Source organism: Crotalus tigris, unplaced genomic scaffold (assembly GCF_016545835.1).
Source record: "Crotalus tigris isolate CLP2741 ecotype Arizona unplaced genomic scaffold, ASM1654583v1 scf7180000018057.1800818, whole genome shotgun sequence".
Taxonomy (NCBI): domain Eukaryota; kingdom Metazoa; phylum Chordata; class Lepidosauria; order Squamata; family Viperidae; genus Crotalus; species Crotalus tigris.
Window position 1 is genome coordinate 23,076 of NW_024096800.1, and position 21,650 is coordinate 44,725.

Genomic DNA, 21,650 nt, shown 5'->3' on the forward strand with positions numbered 1-21,650 from the left:
GAGGAACTGGCCTGATGTCAGCCAATGAGCTTCCATGGCTGAGGGGAGACTGGACCTGGATTTCCCCACTCCTAGTCTAGCAGTATTCATACTAGGCCACACTGCCTTTGAACCCAAATCCCCTCTCCAGGTCACCACACATGCACATAAAAAGGGGGAGAGGTTTTGACCGTACAGCTGCATCCATCATTGTGACTTATTTGCCCATCCCCCCCTTCTCTATTTATCTGTACACAGCTTATATATACATAGCATAGTCACTGCATGCCCTCAAAAAAGGTTTGTGTGTGTATAAACTCTTACAGCAGCAGTTCAAAACTTCCCATAAGAACACTGGCATGAAATCAACTTAAGCTGGGATTATAATTTATCCATCACCCCATCAGTGCATTAGAGAAAGGAAAAATCGGGGAGGGAGCTGGGCTTTGCTAACTTATTCTAGGACATCTGGCTTCATAGTGGAATTTGGTAAAAACTATAACTCCTTTATTGACATGAAGGTAGTTTTTGAGTGGTTGGATTACAACTCCAATTAATCCTTACCAGGTTGGGAGGGCATAATGGGAGGATCCAGAAGGCAGGGCATTGAATAAATAAATCCTAGAAAAATAGGTATTTTGCAAATTTACTTTTCTGCATCTAAACAAGGTGATTAATTGTAGCTACTCTGAAGCAACATCTGAAGAGTGCAGAAAGACGTACATGGGACAGAGTGTGTGAACACTCAGATATGGTTCCTAGTACAATAATTGTAAAATTATTGGTTTGGGTTTTTTTGTGATGTGTGTATCCAGCAGACCAAAGCTTGCCTTGCTCTGCCAACCTAGGTATGGCTTGTTCAACAAAATATTAGTCTTGTTGCTTAAGCGAGAGAAAAAAACCTTTCAAGTCTGTAATGTGTTGTTCTCTCCAGAATGGCAGATCCCATAGTTGCTGTTGGCATTTCTTGCATCCGCAAAGGTGTAGCTGGTGGGTGTGGCAGGAGGAGGATGGAGTAAACACCATAATAATTGGTGAATTAAAACCGCCAAATAATGGGGCAGAGCAGGCCTGGGCCAATTTACAGGCCACACAACTGATCTGAGTGGTTGATTGACGCTTCTGGTCTCTGGAATTCACACACAGAACTGATAGGAAATCCTGGGAACATGTTTGGATGGGTGTAAGTGTTGGGCGTATTGCTCAGAGATAAATCAAAAAGACAGTTGCTCCGAGATGGAACAGCAAGTCTGAGTGCAGAATTTCCTAAGTTTAAAAGACTTTGGCACTTCCAGTTTATAAAGATTAGGAAACAACAGGAGATGGAAAGGAAGCTCTCTGTTTGAGAGAGTCTAGAACAGTTTTAGTTAACCTCAGCAGCTTTAAAGATGTCTTGGACTTCAACTCCCAGAATTCCCCCAGCCAGCATGAGGCTGAGAAATGCTGGCCTAGAAAGACTGCTCATCTCTGTGCCATTATGGGGTTGAGGCGGACCCATGCCCTGCCCTCTTTGCTTTAAATGCGTCCATGTCATTTTACCCAGCTCGTCTTTTAATTACAATGCAGACTCAAAAGGAGCTGACACAAAAGTGATGGATTTCTTCCAGCCTTAGAGAATGAAAGTCAGGCAGAGATGGAGGATAAACTTATGGATCTAAACCCATAAGTGATTCTTTAAGTATGGAACCAAAGAACAACGATAATACCCCTCAAGCAAATATATCCCATAAGGGTTGACTGTGGCAAGTATCTTCATTTTGAAACGTATTTTTATTTTATTTTTTTTGGTGAAAAAGAGCATCAAAGGGGAAAACATAGCAGACACGACAACCTTCAGGCACAGAACATGTGGCGGGGAAATTTGGCTTTGTTCTCACCGCCTGTAGCTTCAGCATTCAACACTTGCACAAACTTGTATCGCCCGCTGGCAGAAAAAAAAAAGTTTTCTCGAACACACGCCCCAAATCAAAGTGATCCTCAGTGACAATGCTTTCATGCTAAAGGACCAGGCCAAGAAGAAAAGAGAGCACTCTGTAGCTTTATACCATTAATAAAAAAGGGTGGGAATTTCCCTTCATGTTCAACTTTGTTGGGCTTTTCATTCACCGGAGGGGACCTTCCAGGTGTTTGGGACTATGCCACTGGCTAGGAGGCCAGGGTGAAAGTTGTGGCATTCTCGTTTCTCGAAGGAACCTGACAATTCCAGAAGTACCATATACAACACTGAGAGATAGATGCTTTAATTCAGTGGTTCTCAACCTTTTTAATGCTGCGACCCCCAATCGGTCGTAAGTCGAGGACTACTCAACCGGTCATAAGTCGAAGACTACTCAACTAGTGCAGCACCATTTGCAGAATGGGATTTTTGGCGGGCTCAGCAGGGCAGAGACAGCCTGGACAATTCCTATTGGCTTTTGAAAGCCAATAGAATTAGACTCTATTCAAGAGAGTCTATTCTATTGGCTTTCAAACGCCAATAGAATAAAAGGGAGTAGCACAGCTAAGGAAAAGGGGGAAAAAATGGCAGACTGCGTTGTTTGGCGACCCCTGTGAAATGGTCGTTCGACCCCAAATGGGGTCCCGACCCACAGGTTGAGAACCACTGCTTTAATTGCTTAAATCAGTTTTTTTTTTTCAATCTTGGCAACTTTGTGTGGACTTCAACTCCCAGTATTCCCCTGGCAGAATTGAAAAACACTTACTTAAGGGTTCAGACTTTCTTTTAAAAAACAACAACAAAAAAAGAACACATCAATTAGCTTATAAAATATGAACCGCTAAATAAATAAGTGCCAATAAAGGAGAATAGCTCAGGGTTGAAATTAGGGATCCTTATCTCTGAGCTTGGTTGTTTTCTTGCAGACGTTTCATTACCCAAACTAGGTAACATCATCATTGCATTTTTAGGGCATAAAGAAGTGCATTTTTAAAAAAAGCCCACATTTAAAAAAAACCCATAGCACAATCAAAATACCAGGATGTCATTTTATTTCTTAAATCCCTGCCCCAGATCATCTTTTATGTGAACAACCCTGCAGATGAGATCAAGGCAAACAAACAAAAAAAAAGTGGTGTTTAAAACTGGGGAAAGGAGGTCTTAAGTCCCTGGGGCCAGATTGTTAACCATAGTCTCAATATCAGAAAACATGTTACATCTATATCAAAGAGCTTGGCCTTTTCTCTCCAAAGGGAAGAGAAAGTTAAGCAATACCTGATCCACCAAACTGCGTGCTACCGAGAGTCGTGGGTCTGTTTTTTCCATTAGTCACTGGCAAGGGAAACATCTAGAAAAAAGAAAGCAAACAATAACAAGATTAAACATCGGAGAACATGGGTGTGGGGAGAAAGGGAAATAATGCAGAAATTAAAAACATTCTGAGAGGTAACGCCACAGATTTAGTTATCTAGCCAAGATCCAAAATGAAACAAAACTGTCATATTTGATCTGTGAGCTCTTCAAACTATTTGCAAAAAACTGTTGCCGTTTTTGCAATTGCTGGATAGACAGTAAATCTTCTGCAGGGTTAAATTATTGGGCTGCCTATCTTGGATCTGTTTGCTATTTAAAAACTACTATGCAAACAATAGGAAAACCCACCCAGAGAGCGTTGCAATGGTAAGATAAAAATCAGAAGCGGTAATAATCAAGGCAATAAATTACAGCATAAAAATCAGAATAAAGCAGCAAGGATCTAGTATTCTGAAATAGTTCCCCAAATTCCTAGGAAATGAAAACATCTTCAATCGGCTATCACAAATTCCATAACGGAAGGGCCAGTTGAGCATCTCTGGGGGTTGCATTTCACAGATGAAGCCTGATCCCGTAAGAGTCAAAGAAGTAGATTCTTAAAATGAACGTAGATGAACAGTTAGAAATGCATTTCTATTTCCTTAAAACTGCATTTCTGAAAGATCTCACTTATGTTCACTTAGGAATCCTTCCAAAAAGTACAAGGTAGATTTTGTCCTTCTCCAGAGGACAGGTTGAAGCTGTCAGCGTAGCTTTCCCCAACCTGTTATCAGGGGTGTTATCTAAATGAAGCAACAACCAGTTCCTGAGCAGGTAAGGGGCAGATTAGCCCAAGCAGTGGGAAGAGGGTGGAAAGACCAACAGTCTCCAACTTCCATCAGAGAGGAGGGGGGAGACGGAGAGTTCACTTTCTTCCCACACAGCCTTATACTGATGCCCATATTTGATGCCTTGCCATATTTGATGTCCCGCCAAAGACTGAACAGAGAAGTCCCCATTCTACAAAATAAGTGAATGGTCCCCACAAGCCAAAGTTGGTAGACAACAGTACTGCCTGGTATCCTCCAGATGTGTCAGGAGGAAACCTAGCACATCTGGAAGGCATCAAACTGGGGAAGGCTGATCAACTTGAGGGTCACTCCACAGTCTTGGTTGAATGAAGAATGCTCCTGAAGGACACACACACACACATATATATATATATATATGCAACTGCTTAGTGAAGAATCAGGCCACTGGCTTATCTCCATTTGGCATTCTGGGTCTATCCAGCTGTAATTTCCATTCCTCTATTTTGAGCCAGTCTGGCCAATGATCAGAGATACTATGAGTTGCAGTCTGGAAACATCTGGAAGGACCACAGATTGGATTCACATAATATATCTAACTAAGCTAGAAAGCGGGTGAGTAGTCTCCAGCTCAACTTGTTCAAACCAGGATATCAATTTAGTCCATATATGGATTTTTATTTCCAACATAATATGTTATGGGAACATAGAAATGGCACTTTATTTTGTTAAGCTGGGTTAGGGGAGAGTGAACCCAACTATTCTGTCTTCTCTAAGAAAGCCAAAAGTCAATATCCTACCAGAGGAAAATACCTTCAGCAATTTTAACACTTTTACGTGGAGATGCCAGGAACTGAGCTAAAGATAATTAACAGAATAACAGAGTTGGAAGGGACCTTGGAGGTCTTCTAGCATAACCTCCTGCTCAAGCAGGAAATCCTACACCAGGGGTGTCAAACTCAATTTCACTGGGGGCCACATCAGCATTGCGGTTGCCCTGGGGGGGGCGGGTGTGGCCAGAGTGGGTGCAGCCTAATGGGTGGGTGCGGATGGAGTGGGTGTGGCCTACTGGGTGGGCATGGCCAGTTCTACATCATTCGTGTCAAGGGTGCCTATGGGGGGCCTGGGCAGGAGTGGGACAGATCTGAGGGTCTCTGGCAGAAGGGGATGGGACCGGGGCAAGTGACAAGGCACGGTCCACTGGGGCAAGTGCCAAGATGGCCACCAGAAAATTGTACACTGGCTCCTGGCTGGCCTGGGCCAGGGTCAAGGCAGCGGGGGCCGTTCCTTCACTGTTTCCAGGATGGCTTCGCAGGCCACATGAAATCACTTCGTGGGCCGCATCCGGCCCCCAGGCCTTGTGTTTGACATGTCTGCCCTATACCATTTCAGACAAACGCATGTCCAATCTCTTCTTAAAAACCTCCAGTGTTGGAGCACCTACAACTTCCGGAGGCAAGTCATCCCACTGATTAATTGTTCTTACTGTCAGGAAATTTCTCTTTGGTTCTAGGTTGCTTCTCTCATTGATTAGTTTCCATCCATTGTTTCTTGTCCTGCCTTCAGGTGCTTTGGAGAATAGCTTGACTCCCTCTTCTTTGGGGCAGCTCCTTAGATTAGGGGTCTTCAAACTTGGCCCTTTTATGACTCATGGACTTCAACTCCCAGAATTCCTCAGCCAGCGTGCCTGGCTGAGGAATTCTGGGAGTTGAAGTCCATGAGTCATAAAAGGGCCGAGTTTGAAGACCCCTGCTTTAGATATTGAAAGACTGCTATTATATCATCCCTGGTCCTTCTTTTCATTAATCTAGGCATACCTGATTCCTGCAACTATTCTTCATATGCTATAATCATAATTCGTAACTGCATGCTTTTCACCACTTGCATTAAGGGTCAGAAACTAGCAAATTTGGGTTAATTCTGATCCAGTTAACTGCTAAAGACAAACTTAGAATAAAACTACAGTCGTTCAATCAACTGGTTCCAATTAAAAATGTTTATAGGTAGTCTTCAACCTATGCTTACAATTGGGACCAGGATTTCCTTTGCTAAGCAAGGTGATTGTTGTTGTGAGTTGCACCTAATTTTATCTTTTTGCTATGGTTGTTAAGTGAATCACTGCAGCTGTTAAGTAAATCACACTGTCATTAAGTGAATTTGGCTTTCCCCATTCACTTTGTTAGAAGTCAGCTGGAACGGTCACACATGGTGATCACATGACTCTGGGACACTGCAACTGTTATAAACACCTGCTGGTTGATAAGCATCCAAATTCTGATCATATGACCATAGGGATGCTATAATGGTTACTAAGAGTGAAGACAGGTTGAAAGACACTTTTTTCAGCGCTGTTGCAATTCTGAACCATTGCTAAACAAATGGTTATAAGTTGAGGACTACCTGAAATCAATTCAAATTAGGTATCCCAAAGGTGCATTTTCACAAGGCAACTGGACTTCCTTGTTATAAGAAGGAAGTCCAATTGCCTCATGAAAAAGCACCTTTGGGATAACAATGACCTGGGATGAATGAGACTCTCCATAGATTATGGGTATCAAACTTGCATCATGTGATGTTTTGTGTCATATTGCGACTTTTTTCCATTACTGGAGCTGGGGTGGCACGGCCTCTGCATGATGCAACTGGCCTGCAGGCTGGCAGTCTGGCACCCCTGCCGTAGTCAAATTAGGCTACAAAGCATTTTTCAAATTTTCAGTTGGAATATTACCAGTGAAATGCAAGTTGTCAGGCCCGCTCTTAAGAGGCATTCCTGGCCTGTTCCAGCACAGCATTACAGAAAATGTGGAGTCCTTGATGCTTTTGGGAGATTGTTGGGTAGTTTCATTGCCCAACTAGGTAACATCAGTAGCACTGAAGACATTACCTAGTTGGGTAATGAAATGTCTGCAAGAAAACTACTAAGCTCAGACAGTAGTACCAAGGACTTCACAGTTCAACTCTGAGCCACAAGTATTCTCTTCCGTGGGTCCGAAAGAAAATGCCTCCTCTGATCCTTTTCTTTTCTGCTTCCCAAAAATGGAATGCTTATAATAATAATAATAATGATGATGATGATAAAGTTGGAAGGGACCTTGGAGGTCATCTAGTCCAACCCCCTGCTCAGGCAGGAAACCCTATACCATTTCTGACAAATGGCTGTCCAGTTTCTTCTTAAAAACTTCCAGCGTTGGCACATTCACCGCTTCTGGAGGCAGGTTGTTCCACTAGTTAATTGTTCTAACTGTCAGGAAGTTTCTCCTTAGTTCTAGGTTGCTAGTCTCTTTGTTTAGTTTCCACCCGTTGCTTCTTGTCCTGCCTTTAGGCGCTTTGGAAAATAGACAGGTAGACAGGTATATTCACTTATTCTAAGAAATGGGGGAATATGGACAATTTTATCATTTTTTTTTAGTGTGAGACAAGTGAGAATGCTCTTTTTAGAGAGCGATGGCTGCAATATATACGTGCTTGCATGTATAAAACAAAGGAAAGATGTTTCTTGCTTTTTTTAACAAGATGACAGAGATTCTTCACTTAACAACCAGGCACAAACTAGAAGCAACTGGCGCTAACAAATACTATACTGTTCCATTTTAATTCAAAAGTAATAGTCTTTTTTTAAAAAAAAATCATCTTGCTTTTTTAAAACTTTTTTTGAATTTCAACATTTTAACACTAAACATATGGATTAAAAAAAAACACCAAATACCTATCTAGACCTTATTTGCATAGCCCCATCCCCACCAGATCCTTGGGAGTTCTATTTCCTGTTCACCCTTCAAATATGACAGGCTGTAAGATAACAAACGCCAAATCTTTAAGAACAATAGCAAAACAGTAAAACAGGCAGCACTTGCAGTGACCTGCCGAACATGACAAAATTAATCCCATCTGTCTGGGAAATTGTTCTTTTTCGGGCCAAGAGGGAAATGAAGGAAGGAAGGCAGATTAAACCTCAGACCAGTTCAAAAACATTTGCACGAGGCAAAAAAAAAATTCATAAAAGTGGAAAGATCTCCCACATTTATCACTCCAACCGCTTATTTTACCCTTGCTCAAGGCACATTCACAGTATCACTCCAGCTGGAAGTTTCCTTCCAAATAAAAATCTTCCTGCTTGTACCCTACAGGAAGGCCTGTGAAAATATCCATCAATCCAATACTGGGAAGGCTTCAAATGAGACCCGTTTATAAAATCACATATACAAAATTGTATCTAACTGATAACACATATTAAAAGCAGGGTATGTTTTCAAGTGCCAGCTATTATAATAGCAATCATGTATCTGCTATTGCTTGCTTTCAAGTAAGATGGTTAACACTATCAAAATGCCCAAAGAACTACTTAGATACATCTGTTTATCCAATTACTGGCTTCCCAGTACTACTATGTTGCAGGCTATCAATTTCTGGTTTTTGATTCCAATAAGATTTGTATTCATCATTGAGTCTCATCATTCACGCAGACTGCTTTTCAAGCCACCTAATTTCCTAAGACAGGGGTTTTCAAACTTGGCCCTTTTATGACTCATGGACTTCAACTCCCAGAATTTCTCAGCCAGGCACGCTGGCTGAGGAATTCTGGGAGTTGAAGTCCATGAGTCATAAAAGGGCCAGGTCTGAAGACCCCTGTCCTAGGTGCTCCTCTGCCCGTAAAAATTTGGCCACTTGTAAAGAAGAATGGATCCTATTCTAAGATCTAGCCTCAATCCAGAGAAAGGATTGGCTAGGGCAGGGGTAGGCAACCTTGGCTCTTTTATGACTCGTGGACTTCAACTCCCAGAATTCCTGAGCCAGCATGGCTCAGCTTGGAAACCTCTCCCTTTTCCCCTCAGCATGGCTGGCTCAGGAATTCTGGGAGTTGAAGTCCACAAGTCATAAAAGAGCCAAGGTTGCCTACCCTTGGGCTAGGGCTCTGGAAAAACTTTATGGGAATTGAGGTTAGTTCCTGCAGAGATGGCCAACGTCTAACTAGAGTGAACCACTTTAGAGATATCTCACAGAGCTCAATGTTCCTTCAGTTGAAGAAAAAAATTCTAGAAAGATACATAAAGCCAAGCAAGATGGTCTGTCAGTAACAGATCTTCCAGGCAAGATTTTTCCAGCCCAGGAAATTGCAGGGGATGTGACTGTGTTCAATACAAACCATGATATGCAATATTGATTTTTCCAGCCCAGGAAATTGCAGGGGATGTGACTGTGTTCAATACAAACCATGATATGCAATATTGAGATACTTGCATGCAGAAAATTAACAGGCCAGGTAGCCTTTTCTGTGGCACGCTAGTTTTAGGATAGATCACCTCTGCTTGATCACACTAAATTGTATTCAGTCCAGGATAGCTATGGTGAGGGACCAAAGGACACTAATTAGACCTTTCTGTGTAATACAGGTAGTCCTCCACTTATAACAGTTCATTTAGTGACCGGTCAAAGTTACAACGGCATTGAAAATAGTGACTTATGATCATTTTTCACATTTATGACTGTTGCAGTATCTCCTTGGTCACATAATTCAGAAGCTTGGCAACTGACTCATATTTATGATGGTTGCAGTATCCCAAGGTCATGTGATCACCTTCTGTGACCTTCTGACAAGCAAAGTCAATGGGGAAGTCAGATTCACTTAACAACCGCGTGACTAATCTAACAACTGCTGTGATTTGCTTAACAAATGTGGCAAAAAAAGTTTTAAAATGGAGCAAAGCTCACTTAATAAATTTTTCACTTAGCAACATAAATTCTGGGCTCAGTTGTGGCCGTAAGTCAAGGAATACCTGTAGGTGTTGGGGGGTCACTAACAGGGAGTTCCCGACATTTTTTTCTTTATAGGTTGCGAGAGATCAAGAATGCAGCCACCCTAGCCTGTTTTTGTTTTCCAGCATACAGCATTTCATACAGTTGCTCTAAGGCAGAGGTCCCCAACCTTTTGGGCACCAGGGAGCAGTTCCGGGGAGAGAGGTTTTTCTGTGGACCTGAGGGGGTGTGATTTCATGTACTTCCTGCATCCCACGGATGGGCCTTTGCTTGTTTGCGCAGACTGATTTCTGGCATGCCGCGGCCCAGTGCCAGCCCATGGACCGTGGGTTTGGACCCCTGCTGTAAAGCACTGTGGAGCAGTGTATAAGTCTAGGTCAGTGGTGGTGAACCTATGGCACGCATGCCAGAGGCGGCACTCAGAGCCCTCTCTCTGGGCATGCGCACCGTCGCCCCAGCCCCGCCTCCCCCCACAGCCCCGTCCTCACCAGCAGCCCCCCTGGAGGAGAGTTGCCCCCGGGTGTGGCCCATGCGGAACAGCGCAGCCAAGGACATGGCAGCAGGGACAAGACTCCGCCCTCAGGCCCCGTAACGTGCAGATGCTGCTGCAGGGCACAGGCAGAGGGCGTAGCCACCATGGTGCTGCTGGGCCACCTGGGCAATCTGCGGCAGACTGTGGAGGTGGTGGGTAGCCCGTGGGGGGGGAGATAGTGTGGGGGCGATTGGGCACTCAGTCTCTAAAAGGTTCGCCATTACTGTCTAGGTCCTATTGCTAGCTATTACTATTGAGAACAAACGGTGGTCTCTCTTTATATTTATCTACTTGATTTAATCGATTCCACTCTTCTAAGAACTGATTTTTCTCACAAAACACACGTGCGCTTCAGCCTGATTGGGTTATTTCAAACCCAGCTCAGATTCACCAGGCAGAGTTCTTCTGAAGACCAGCAAGATCAGCGCCCCCCCACAACCTTTTGGGCACTAGGTACTGGTTCCGGGTTTTTCCACGGACCGGAGGGGTTGTGGTTTCGCGTGCTGCCTGCATTTCATGGATGGAGCTTCACTTGTATGCGCAGACCACTTTCTGGCATACCGCAGCCCGGTACCGGTCCATGGACCAGGGGTTGGGGACCCCTGCTCTAAGGGAACCATCCTCTCTAAAAGATAAGTTGAGTTCTTTCTTCTCTTCAAATGGGAATGCTTTTTTCTGGGAATTGTTTGGATGGGCCTCGTGTCGGGGCAGTGGTTGCCCAGAGGCAGGACCATTTTAGCAGAGGTACCCTCGGAGAGCGTGCTATGAAGAAGATGGACTATAGAGTTTAGGGCTGATCCAAAGGACATGGGATGAAAATTTTAGTTCAAGCCCTGTAGGAATCCTAAGTAGGGAAAATTTAACAATATTCTAGTGAGAACATACACGACTACCTCACCTTCTGCATATACTAATTGAGCCCTTAGCTCAAGGGTGGGGAACGACGGCTCTTTCATGACTTGTGGACTTCAACTCCCAGAATTCCTAAACTAGCCAGCTGCAAATAAGAGGTAGTCCAAATTTCAGACTTATACATCTTGAAGATGGAGAGCCTCTAGATTGTTTCTAAGTCCTGAAGCTAGATTGGTCCTCACAAACATTCTTGCACTAATGTGTGTGCATGTATTGCATATCTAGGTGCGGGTAGTCCTCAATTTACAACAGTTCATTTAGTGACCATTCAAAGTTACAACAGCACTGAAAAATGTGACTTATGACCGTTTTTCACAGTTACAACCTTTGCAGCATCCCCATGATCAAAATCTGGGTGCTTGGCAGCTGACTCATATTTATGACGGTGGCAGTGTCCCGGGGTCATGTGATCCCCTTTTGCAGCCTTGTTCTGACAAGCAAAGTCAGTGGAGGAGCCAGATTCACTTAACAACTGTGCTACTAACTTTAACAGCTGTAGTGATTCACTTAATAAGTGTGGCAGGAAAAGTCATAAAATGGGGCAAAACTCACTTAACAAACATCTGACTTAACAACAAAATTTTTGGGCTCAATTGTAGTTGTAGATCGAGGACTACCTGTATCTTCGAAGCAGTCTTGACTCCTATTGACTACATGGACAAAGTTCCTACAGTTTTCTGGCAAGTTTTCAGAAGTGATTTGCCACTGCCTGCTTCCTAGGGTTGAGAAATACTGGCTGGCACCAGATTTCCCAGCTGTGTCTAAGGCAAGATTAGAACTCACTGTCTCCCAGCTTCTAGCTTTTAATTACAATGCCACATTGAGTCTCTAGTCTACATTAATGTAGGAAATACATAGTTAATTCAAAAGATCCTGAAAATGCGTACTCCACCACGTTAAGGGGCTTGAAATGGATTTGCAAAGAATAAGAATTAGGGTGCAGTTTGGTCTATTGCAGGGGTCTTCAAACTTGGCCCTTTTATGACGTGGACTTCAACTCCCAGAATTCCTCAGCCAGCGTGCCTGGCTGAGGAATTCTGGGAGTTGAAGTCCACAAGTCATAAAAGGGCCAAGTTTGAAGATCCCTGGTCTAATGGTTAAGGCGCCAGGTTAGAAAGCGGGAGACTGTGAATTCAAATCCCACCTTAGTCATGAAAGCTGGCTGGGTCACTTTGGGCCAGCCATTCTCTCTCAGCCCAATCCACCTCACAGAGGAGTTGTTGTGGAAAAAACAGGAGGAGGAAGGTATGTGGATATGTTCATTGCCTTATTTATAAAAATAATAAAGGCAGGATATAAATAAATAAAAAATTAGAGGAAGAGAAACCAGGGGGAAAAGAATGAGCTACAAAGAAGATGGCAGCTCCTTTTAAGCAGAAACATTATCCTGCCAATCTGGAACAATCACCCGAGTGAAAAAAAACAACAACTAGACTTTCCAGCAACCCTCAATGATCATTTGCATGACGCCCCCAACGTTCATGACCAGAAGAAAATATTAACCAATCATTAACAGAGCAAAGGGAATTAACCAGAGCAAAAGATACACAATCTACCCATTGCTCTTCCCATGAGCCACAAAATATTGGGGAACAAACCACGTAACGTGGGCGGAAGGGACACTGCTGCAGAGCCAGGATGTCCCCCATTTGGACAAGCCAGAAACAAGCCACGAAAAGAGCAAGGATCGCCCCTAGTCATCCTCTGCTCTGCAGTGTATCTCTTTATCTCCCTCTACGGTGTGGGGAGCCTCTGCCAGCTTCCTTCCAAAGAGCCTCTTATCTTAAAAGGGCTCTTATCTTAAAAAGCCAAGGTCTCCCACCCTTTGAAGTACAATTTGAATGACAGCTTCCCAACTGCATCTACTTCTGTCAGTGGAGGCTCAAAAAAGCATTGAGAAGAAAGGGAAAGAGGTGGTGGTCCTGCTGGGAGGCACTGGTGAAACATCCAGTAAAATATTGAGCTAATGCAGTGTTCCTTAAACTTTAAGATGTGTGGACTTCAACTCCCAGAATTCCTCAGTCAGCATAGCTGGCTAGGGAATTCTGGGAGTTGAAGTCTGCACATCTTAAAATTGCCAAGTTTTGAAAAACACTTATCCAAAACAAAGAAATAATTTCTCAGGTCCTTGGCGCTTGGTCTGGGACATTTGGGGTCAATACAAATATTGAGAGAAGCCAACCCAATCAACAAATACCCCCTCTGGAAGAATTAAAAAAACATTGGGGCGGGAGGGAACCCCAGAACAGCACCGATTTCTGATCTTTGCTCGTTCTCTGACACGTCCCTCTAAACTCCTGCTTCAGGCAAACGTACCTACTCATCAAGCCAATGCTGCTTTCTCTGGCCATTTCAGATCATTTGCCAGAAATTCAGCCAGCAGAACTTATTTCCCACTACAATAAACACCAATTAAAATTCTGGGCTTGGCCAGAAAAGAGCCCGAGATAGGCAGACTCAGGACGAATCCAGGATTAATGATAGTATTTTGCACGGTTTAGGAGAATCTTGCACTTTTATCTGTTGGGGGGAAAATTTTTAAAGGTGGAAGAAGAAGACATCCGACTGATTTGTTTTCTTCCCATCAGGCGAACTACTGTACCTCACTTAAGCCTTCACAACAAGGAGACTATGCAATTAGTGGTCCCCCTTGACACTCTTAAGTACAGAGAACAAACAAGTCGAAGCTTGCTGTTTTGACTCCCAGTTAACCCCCCCACCTCCCTGCTGCCAGGGGTTTCCTTTAACCCCTCCCCTTGCAGCCCAGAGCATGCCGGGTACAAAATGGAGCTGCTGCTCTTTTAAACATCTCCCCTCCCCCCCCCACACACAAAACAACCCCAAATTCAGGGACCTACCAAGACTCCACTCCCAGCGTCTCACTTACCATACTGAAATCTAGAAGGTCGCTTAATTCTTTATCGGTTCCTGCTGCAGCCATTCTTTGTTGCTGGTTCATATTCCCACCGATTGAAATGGTGTCTGTCTTTTTTAGAAAAAGAAAACAGGGAGGGAGGGGGTGACACGGAGGAGAAAGGAAGCAGGATAGGAGAAGTGGAGAAGAGAAAGATTATTTTTTTAATGGAATGGAAGCGCTTCAAAATAAGCTCATGTTATTCAATACGAGATATAATATGCAACTATTTCTCAGAATTATAAATCCTCCCCGGCAAAAAATTCTCTAGCAAGCAACAAGTAATTAAAACTCTTTCTCTCTTGCACACACAGGCACGTGTATGTGCGCATACACACAAACAGAGTGCCAATTTCTTGACTTGGAGCCACTTCAAAATCAATAAAAAAATTGAAAAAATCTCTAATAAATGCAAGAACGAGGAGGCAGCAGAAATCTAACGGTTATGGCCTTTTCTATTCCAGATCACCTGTTGCTCCAGTTACCGAACTAATGCTTAGAAAAGTTGCTGACCTTTGTTTTTAAGGTTCCCAAAGTAATTCTGCACTTAATACAAATGCTATTTACAAATCCATCAATCACAATCCTCTTTTTTTTATTAGAACTAGAGTTGTTCTGCTCTTGCAGATAATAAAGCAAGAGTTTCATTTCCTGCACCCTTAAAAGACACAGTAGGAAATACTTAAAATCTGAATTTTGGATACTGGCTCTAAAAACTAAAAATCAACATGCGATCCAACCCCCACAGGGCAATTACATTGCAGTAGTACACACCAACCTGAGAATAAACTCTGTTGACCTGCTTGAACTTTTGAGCAGAAATGCAAAAAATGACATGTCTTATGTGCCAAAATTCAGGTTAACAGTGAATACAAAAATCCCATATTTTGCACACAGAGACTTTGCTTTATCTGAGGAAAAGCTAGTTGTGTTGATAAGCAACAATTTTCTCAAATCAACAGCTTCATTTGATCACCACCTCACTCTCCATCCTTCCCAGCCTCATCCTCCCACATAAAAAAAATAGACTGTAGTGTCCTTGGGGCAGGGAGCCTTTGTTAATTTTGCCTGCCCCATGTTGCTGACTGTGTGGTTTTTAATGTCTGTCTTTTTGCAACCTGCCCAGAATCATTTGGGAATGGGTAGCATGCAAATGTGTAAAACAAACCCATAATTACTAACAGCTCCTTGGCTTGTAAGAGGCCAGAGATCATCAAATCCAGCCCCCTGCTCAGTGCAAGGATTACAAAATGAAGACCCAAATTACTTGCTGGGTTGAAAGAGCCTAGGTGTATACTTGCACTGTGGGAACACAGATAATTATTGTACTTGCAAGTGAGTAAACAATACACAACTCAGTAGGATCTACTGCAGAGTAAACCTGACCCAGTTTAAGCAACCCTTTTAAGCACAGAACAATTTTTTATTTATTTTTATTTTTTTGCATCTGGGGACCTCCAGATGCAACAACGAAGACCACAATCCTCAGTCAACAAGGAAAGGCTGCTGTAAAGCATTGGGGGGAAGGGAGGTTGTCCTGGTTGTGTGTATCTGATCAATGGGAATGCAGCTTAGCAAAGCAGCCAGATAACAGCTTTAAATTTGCAGTCTTCAGAAGAAAAAAAAAAAATACTTCACACTGTGATGTGAAATGTCCTCACATTTAATCTCGCTTGTTGGTAAAAGCTACAGATCGGAGAAACTTCAAGGCTCAGGAATTGCAACACATAATTATTACCATAAGTAATATTTTATTTAAATCCCCCTATAAGACTAGAGCTTATGGTCACCCACCAACGACATGAACAAACAAAAGGATGTATAACTCTCTGCCACAAGATATGGTACAAGCCATTCATTATAAAAAAAGAAAGGAGTTCAAATTAGACAAGAGGACAAATGAAAGATTTCTTAGTACTTCTTAAGCATGAAAGTGGGATTTAGTTTCCACACAGGCCTTTGATCCCAAATGAGACATGTCAAGGCACAAAACAAACACTAGAATCCTTAATTTCTTTGAGGCTTATGAAAAAAAAGATACTTGTGCACCTATGCTCACATGGAATCACAGACTTGGAAGGAAAGATACACTCAAGTATTTATTGATATCCTTCTCTTATTATTTTTATAAATAACACAAGGTGGGGAGAGAGAGAGAGAGAGAGAGAGAGAGGGAGGGAGGGAGGGAGGGGGGGGACTAGAACTCATAATCTCCTGGTTTCTAGCCTGGCATCTTCACCACTAGACCAATTTCCACTCTCCTTTTCAATGCTCCTATTTCTGCTGGATGAAAATAGGAGATAACCCTCCCCCAGAAATGCATTAGTGGGTTTTGCCCCAAATTACTAGAGCACACCTTCTACAATTCGTGCTAATCAGGGGTTGACAACTCAACCAATTGCTCTGTTTTCTTGAGATTCCTTTACTAGTTCTCTTCCTTTTCTATATGCCCCCAGGTCCCATTGCAAATCAAAATAGAATAGAATAATGAAGTAGAATATCTAAGTACTCTAAGTACTCTAACTATGCCTTATATATTCATTGTCAATCTTATGTAACAGACATATGGGGGAATAGCATTATTTACCTTTGCTGATAGATAAATGTGTGTTGCTTGAGTGGGTGGGTAGAAACTTCAGATATGTCTACTTGAGCTCCATGATTGCCAACAGGCCTTACTCCACACAAAGCACAATTAGAATTGTAACCCAGACCTTTCAGGCTACGCCATGTAATGGGCAGAGAGGCCCACTGTATACTATGAGGTTACAAGACTGTGCAGCAAATCCAGTTTACTCTATAATTTAGAAGGGAAAAGAAAGACTCACACCCACTCACTTTCTCTATGAACTTAGTGAAGGCAATTGAGTAATGGTGCAATAGAGCCTTTAATTTCAGCAAACTATCTGGCAATTACTTTTTATCTGAAAGTTGCTAAGCGTGTTTCCAGAAACTCCTTGTAATAAGGACTAAATTCGAAGGTGGAAAACAAAACTTTTTGATCATTCGCCCAGAAAGCCAGATTGCACTCCTGAAGACCTGGATTCAACTCACTGTGGAAAACTCACCAGGCCTGTCTGTCTCTCTCTCTCTCTCTCTCTCTCCCTCTCAGTTCAGCCTACCTCACAAGACTATTATGAAGATAATCTGCAAAAAAGCAGACTGCCACGCTGGAGGAATGGTGGCAATGAAATAAAAATAACCCAAAAGCTGTGGGGTATCCCTAGAATTTCTCCTCACTTTGGGGTGAGGAGCAGAGAAGGATGGTAGAAAGCATTGGTACCTACCAATCTACCTCTTCATCAAGTTTTCCTTTTTTTACAAAAATAAATCTCTCCCTGCTCCATTCACATATGTGTCTGGGGGGAGGGGAGGGAGATAGAAAAAGCACCCCCTTAAACTGCATTTCAGCCCTCCTCCGCTGAGGGCACTTGCCAGTCCTAAGCCGAGGCACGGCAGAATCCCAGACACGTGCTCTCGGCATGAGCAATCGCCTGGATCCGGCCGATGAACCCGGTCTCACTTCAGACACGGATATTCTAGGAGAGCCCGGGTTCAACCCCGCGAGTTGGCTGGTTCCCTCCCGGCTCTCCGCCGGCAAAGATACGCACAGAGCACAAGGGCAAATTTAAAGCGGCTGGACTTCAGGCAGGAAACGCGGTGGCGTTGAGTTTTCCCCTCCCCAAAATATTTCTTCAAATCTTTCCCTTCCTCGTCCCGCCGGAGAAAGTGGCTTTCCCCCAGCTGATGAGCGTCCCCCAACTTGCCCCCCCATTCCAAACGGTTCCCGTCCCTTCCCGCTGCCCTTCAACCTGACTCATTTGGGGTTTCTTTCAATAGAAGCGGAACACTTTTTCCCCCCCTTCAGGACAAAGACTCCAAACCAGCTCCCCCGGACCCTCCCCCATCCCCCAGGCCCCTCCTCCTCCTCCTCCTCCTCTCCTATTACCATACTTTTAAAGAAAAAAAAATTAAACAATGTCCGGGCAGGTTTATGGATATTTGCTAGACCTCTTCTGCTTTCTAAGTGTTCCATCTTTAGGCAACTTAATGCAGTCACAAACAGATCAAAAACCGGAGAGTGTGTGTGTGGGGGGGGGGAGGCGAAGAATCAGGGGAAAACAAATCTAACACAAAGCAAAGTGTGTGCGTCTGTGTATATGAGGGGGAGGTCTTGCCTGTGCAATAAAAAGAAAAGTTTGTAATACGCTCAAAGAGACTCCAGACATCTACTTTGTACATTCACACAGAGCTTTTTACAATTTCTTTTTAAACTACTGGGGAAAGGGGGGGGGGAGGATTCACATTAGATTTTCTCCCTTTCCAGTTTGGTTTAATGCAGCAGACAAGGAATCTCTTATATGCAAGCAGCTGCCATCTGGGGCCTCATCACCCCCCTCCTCAAATGGAGCAGCACCCATATTACTGGAGGATAAATGCTGTATCTGAGGACGGACTTGGGGGGTCTCCCTTTTCTCTTTCAGTAATTAAGGCCTAACTTATTTTACAGCTATCAACAACTTGCTCACAATAAAGCAACCAATTAGATTAATATATTGTGTTGTTTCGAAAATATTACACACAGGTATATAGAATGATTTCACACAGATAAAGCTATAGATTTTAGACATAATATATATATATACAGGAACAAGTGATTGAAGAAAACACTAGGCAGATAAGTAGAAGATCTACATACAACTCAGCATAATTAATGAATTATTTTATTTAAGGTCTAGGGAACAGTTTCACTCAGAATCTGCAGCATTAATTCAAATTTACACAAGAACTTTGCAGCTATTTGTCATCTTTCTCAAAAACTAAAAAAACAGAGGTTTGTGCCCATTTGATTGGCAAACAGCAACAACAAATATTTAAACTGGAGACAATTGTTTTATACACATGGACACCAAAGTCAGAAGAAACAGTTTTGCCCGCAGATTAAGTTCTCTGAAAGAATTCTCTCCACCGAGTTCCCAAAATTTAATGATTGCACTTATATCAACTCTGGGATATTCTAAAAGTAGGCCTAGATTGCTGCCATACAAACTTCCCAAGGAAATTGCTGAAGGGAAAAGGGGGAAGGGATGTGTGTGTGAACCATACCTCCTTCTTAAATAAAATCAAAAGGCTGGAATAAATAAATAAAGCAGGGATTTTATCCCAGGCTTGCTTAATTTCATCCATGGCCTAAACCTTGTATTTTCCCAATTTCATTTGTGCAGGAGATCCAATAATTGTGGGGAGGAGGGTGGCATACATGGGGTTTGGTACGTCAAACCTGTAGAAATATCAGTTACAAAAGGGATGGAGGTTTGTTGGGGAGGGGGATTTGTAAATGGAAGCTGGAGAAGAATAATCCAGTCAAGCAGTGACACCAATGTGGTATGTTCCCATTTTAAAAGTTTTTCACTTTCATTAGCCTGTGCTGGGGTTTGGTTTTGTTTTTAAGCAAGAGAGGGTCATATACTGGTAAACTATAAATTAGGGGGGGGCAGTGGGATGAAAGAGAAAGAATTGGCAAACTGGGATTTAAAAGGGAGACTATACTGTAATCATTGACGTCAAACTGGTGTGTGCTTTTCTCCCCAGAGTGAGAGTGTGAAGAAAGAACATTAAAAACTCTTTAGAAAGGGTGTCTGCAAAAAATGGGACAATCAGGAATAAAATCACCCTCCAGAACATCTTCTGGACTCTTTCCTCTTGAATCCATACTGTTTGATAATTGCACACTAAATAATAGACACACCAAGTTTTGATGCTGGACAAAGTAAAATAAAACTCCCCATAGACAGAGGGAGATCTGTGTGTGTGTGGGGGGGGGTTGGGGGGGGGTTCTTGTGCATGTGTGTACCTATGAGTGAATTCTGGATCCGTTCATTAAAATGAACAAACTACTGCAACTGAAAGGAAGCATCTGTACTCTTTGCGGGAAATTAAGACATCACTTCCCAGTGTTTTCTTTCTTTAAGGACAATAAACTTCAGAGGCACGAAAATGGGGGGCAGCCAGCCCCCTTCTGTTTTAGGTTATTACCCCCCCCAAGCTGAACTCCCCCGCACGTCTAAAGGAAAGCTCAAAAGAGTAAAAAGCTTGTTGCCTTTCTCCCCGACCCTCAAAAGGAGTTAAGTAGACCTCCTTCATCGACCCCCCCCTTTTGCTTCAGCTAACTTCCCGCCCCATGAAGTTTAATGCCACTTCCGGGGGGGGAGAGAGAAAGAAAGGACAAGTGTGCGTGCGTGTGGGGGAAGAATAGTAAGAAAAAATACACCTAAATAATAATAAACATAGAGAGAGAAAGAGAGTAACAGTAATTACTAAGTAAGGGACAGAACCGAGGAAAGTAGCAAAGTTAAATCTATAGATCCGAGGAAAAAGAAGACTCAGACTAAAGTCAACTCTGCCCCCTCGGAAAATAAAATAGTTCCGTGGAGGGGGAGGAGTCACAAACGAACCCCCCCAAATTAAAAGCAGAGGCCCTCCCCCAGTTGCTTAACCCACCCCCCCTTCCTCAGGCTTACCTGCTCAGCTTTGTGGTGGGGGAGGGTTACATCCACAAGTATGGCTGAAGATTCCCGGGGCGAAGCCGGGGTGGGCGCCCCGGTCGCCCCTCCTGCCTTCCTATTGTTCTCCCGGCGGCGACGGAGACGGTGGAGGCAGCTTTAACAATGTCCAAGCAAACGGAAATGGCTACAATGTAATAAAACGAGGGAGGGAGGCTTTTTTAAAAAAAAAGAAAGGAAAAGAAAAAAGCGAGAGTGGGAAAATAAATTAGAGAGGACGGGAGAAAGGCGCTCCCCCGAACGTTCGGTCGGTCTGTCTGTGCCCCTCGGGCTGTGAGTTCGGCCGCGCCGACGTTCGATCGAACGTTTGTCCCAACGTTCGATCGGGTGTTTTGCCCCCCGCCAGGAGCTTTTGATGTGGCCTCTTCAACGTTCCATCCGCGCTTGGAAGATAAAAGTGCTTCTGATCCTCCGGCCGCGGACCCCACTTAGCGCTTGCTTCGCTGGCTCATGATAGCTGAGCTTCTTTCTCTCTGCGTTTTTCAACCCCCTTGCTCGCTGGGGCAGCGGACGGGCGCCCCCTTCTCCTTCGCCGCCTTCTCCTCCTCCTTTGCTTCCACACATCCACACACGCACACACGCACGCACACACACACATACAGACACTCGCATCAAGACCTTCCCCCTCCTTCTCTGGCGTATCCTTCCGCCGCAGCAGCCACCATCACTACCAGCTGCACAAGCCCCCAAAAGAGGGGGGGGGTGAAGGAGGACGGCTGGTTTTGCCCACAAGGCTCTTTTCGGCGATCCCAAGTAGTTGGGAAAAGAATGAGAAACTGAGTTCTTCCCAATAGGATTTTCCTTTTCTTTATTTTACTCAACAACCGGCCGACAAAAAAACTCCGTACGCCCAAATATTTCCGGGGAAAGTGAAAAAGGAGGGATGTTAAGTGGATATTGCTTAAGACTAAATTCCAGGCAAACTTCAGATGGGAGAAATTAGGAACCCCCCCCCCCC

The 21,650-nt window shown here is 43.6% G+C and overlaps 1 long non-coding RNA gene across 1 annotated transcript; it reads right to left on the minus strand.

Moving 5' to 3' along the window:
- Window positions 1–2,582: 2,582 nt before the first annotated feature.
- Window positions 2,583–21,307, minus strand: LOC120309712. The gene is made up of 3 exons (XR_005557163.1): window positions 20,651–21,307; window positions 14,103–14,201; window positions 2,583–3,263 (listed from the first exon to the last, which is right to left on the minus strand). It is a non-coding gene; the product is annotated as an uncharacterized LOC120309712 (long non-coding RNA).
- Window positions 21,308–21,650: the final 343 nt, after the last annotated feature.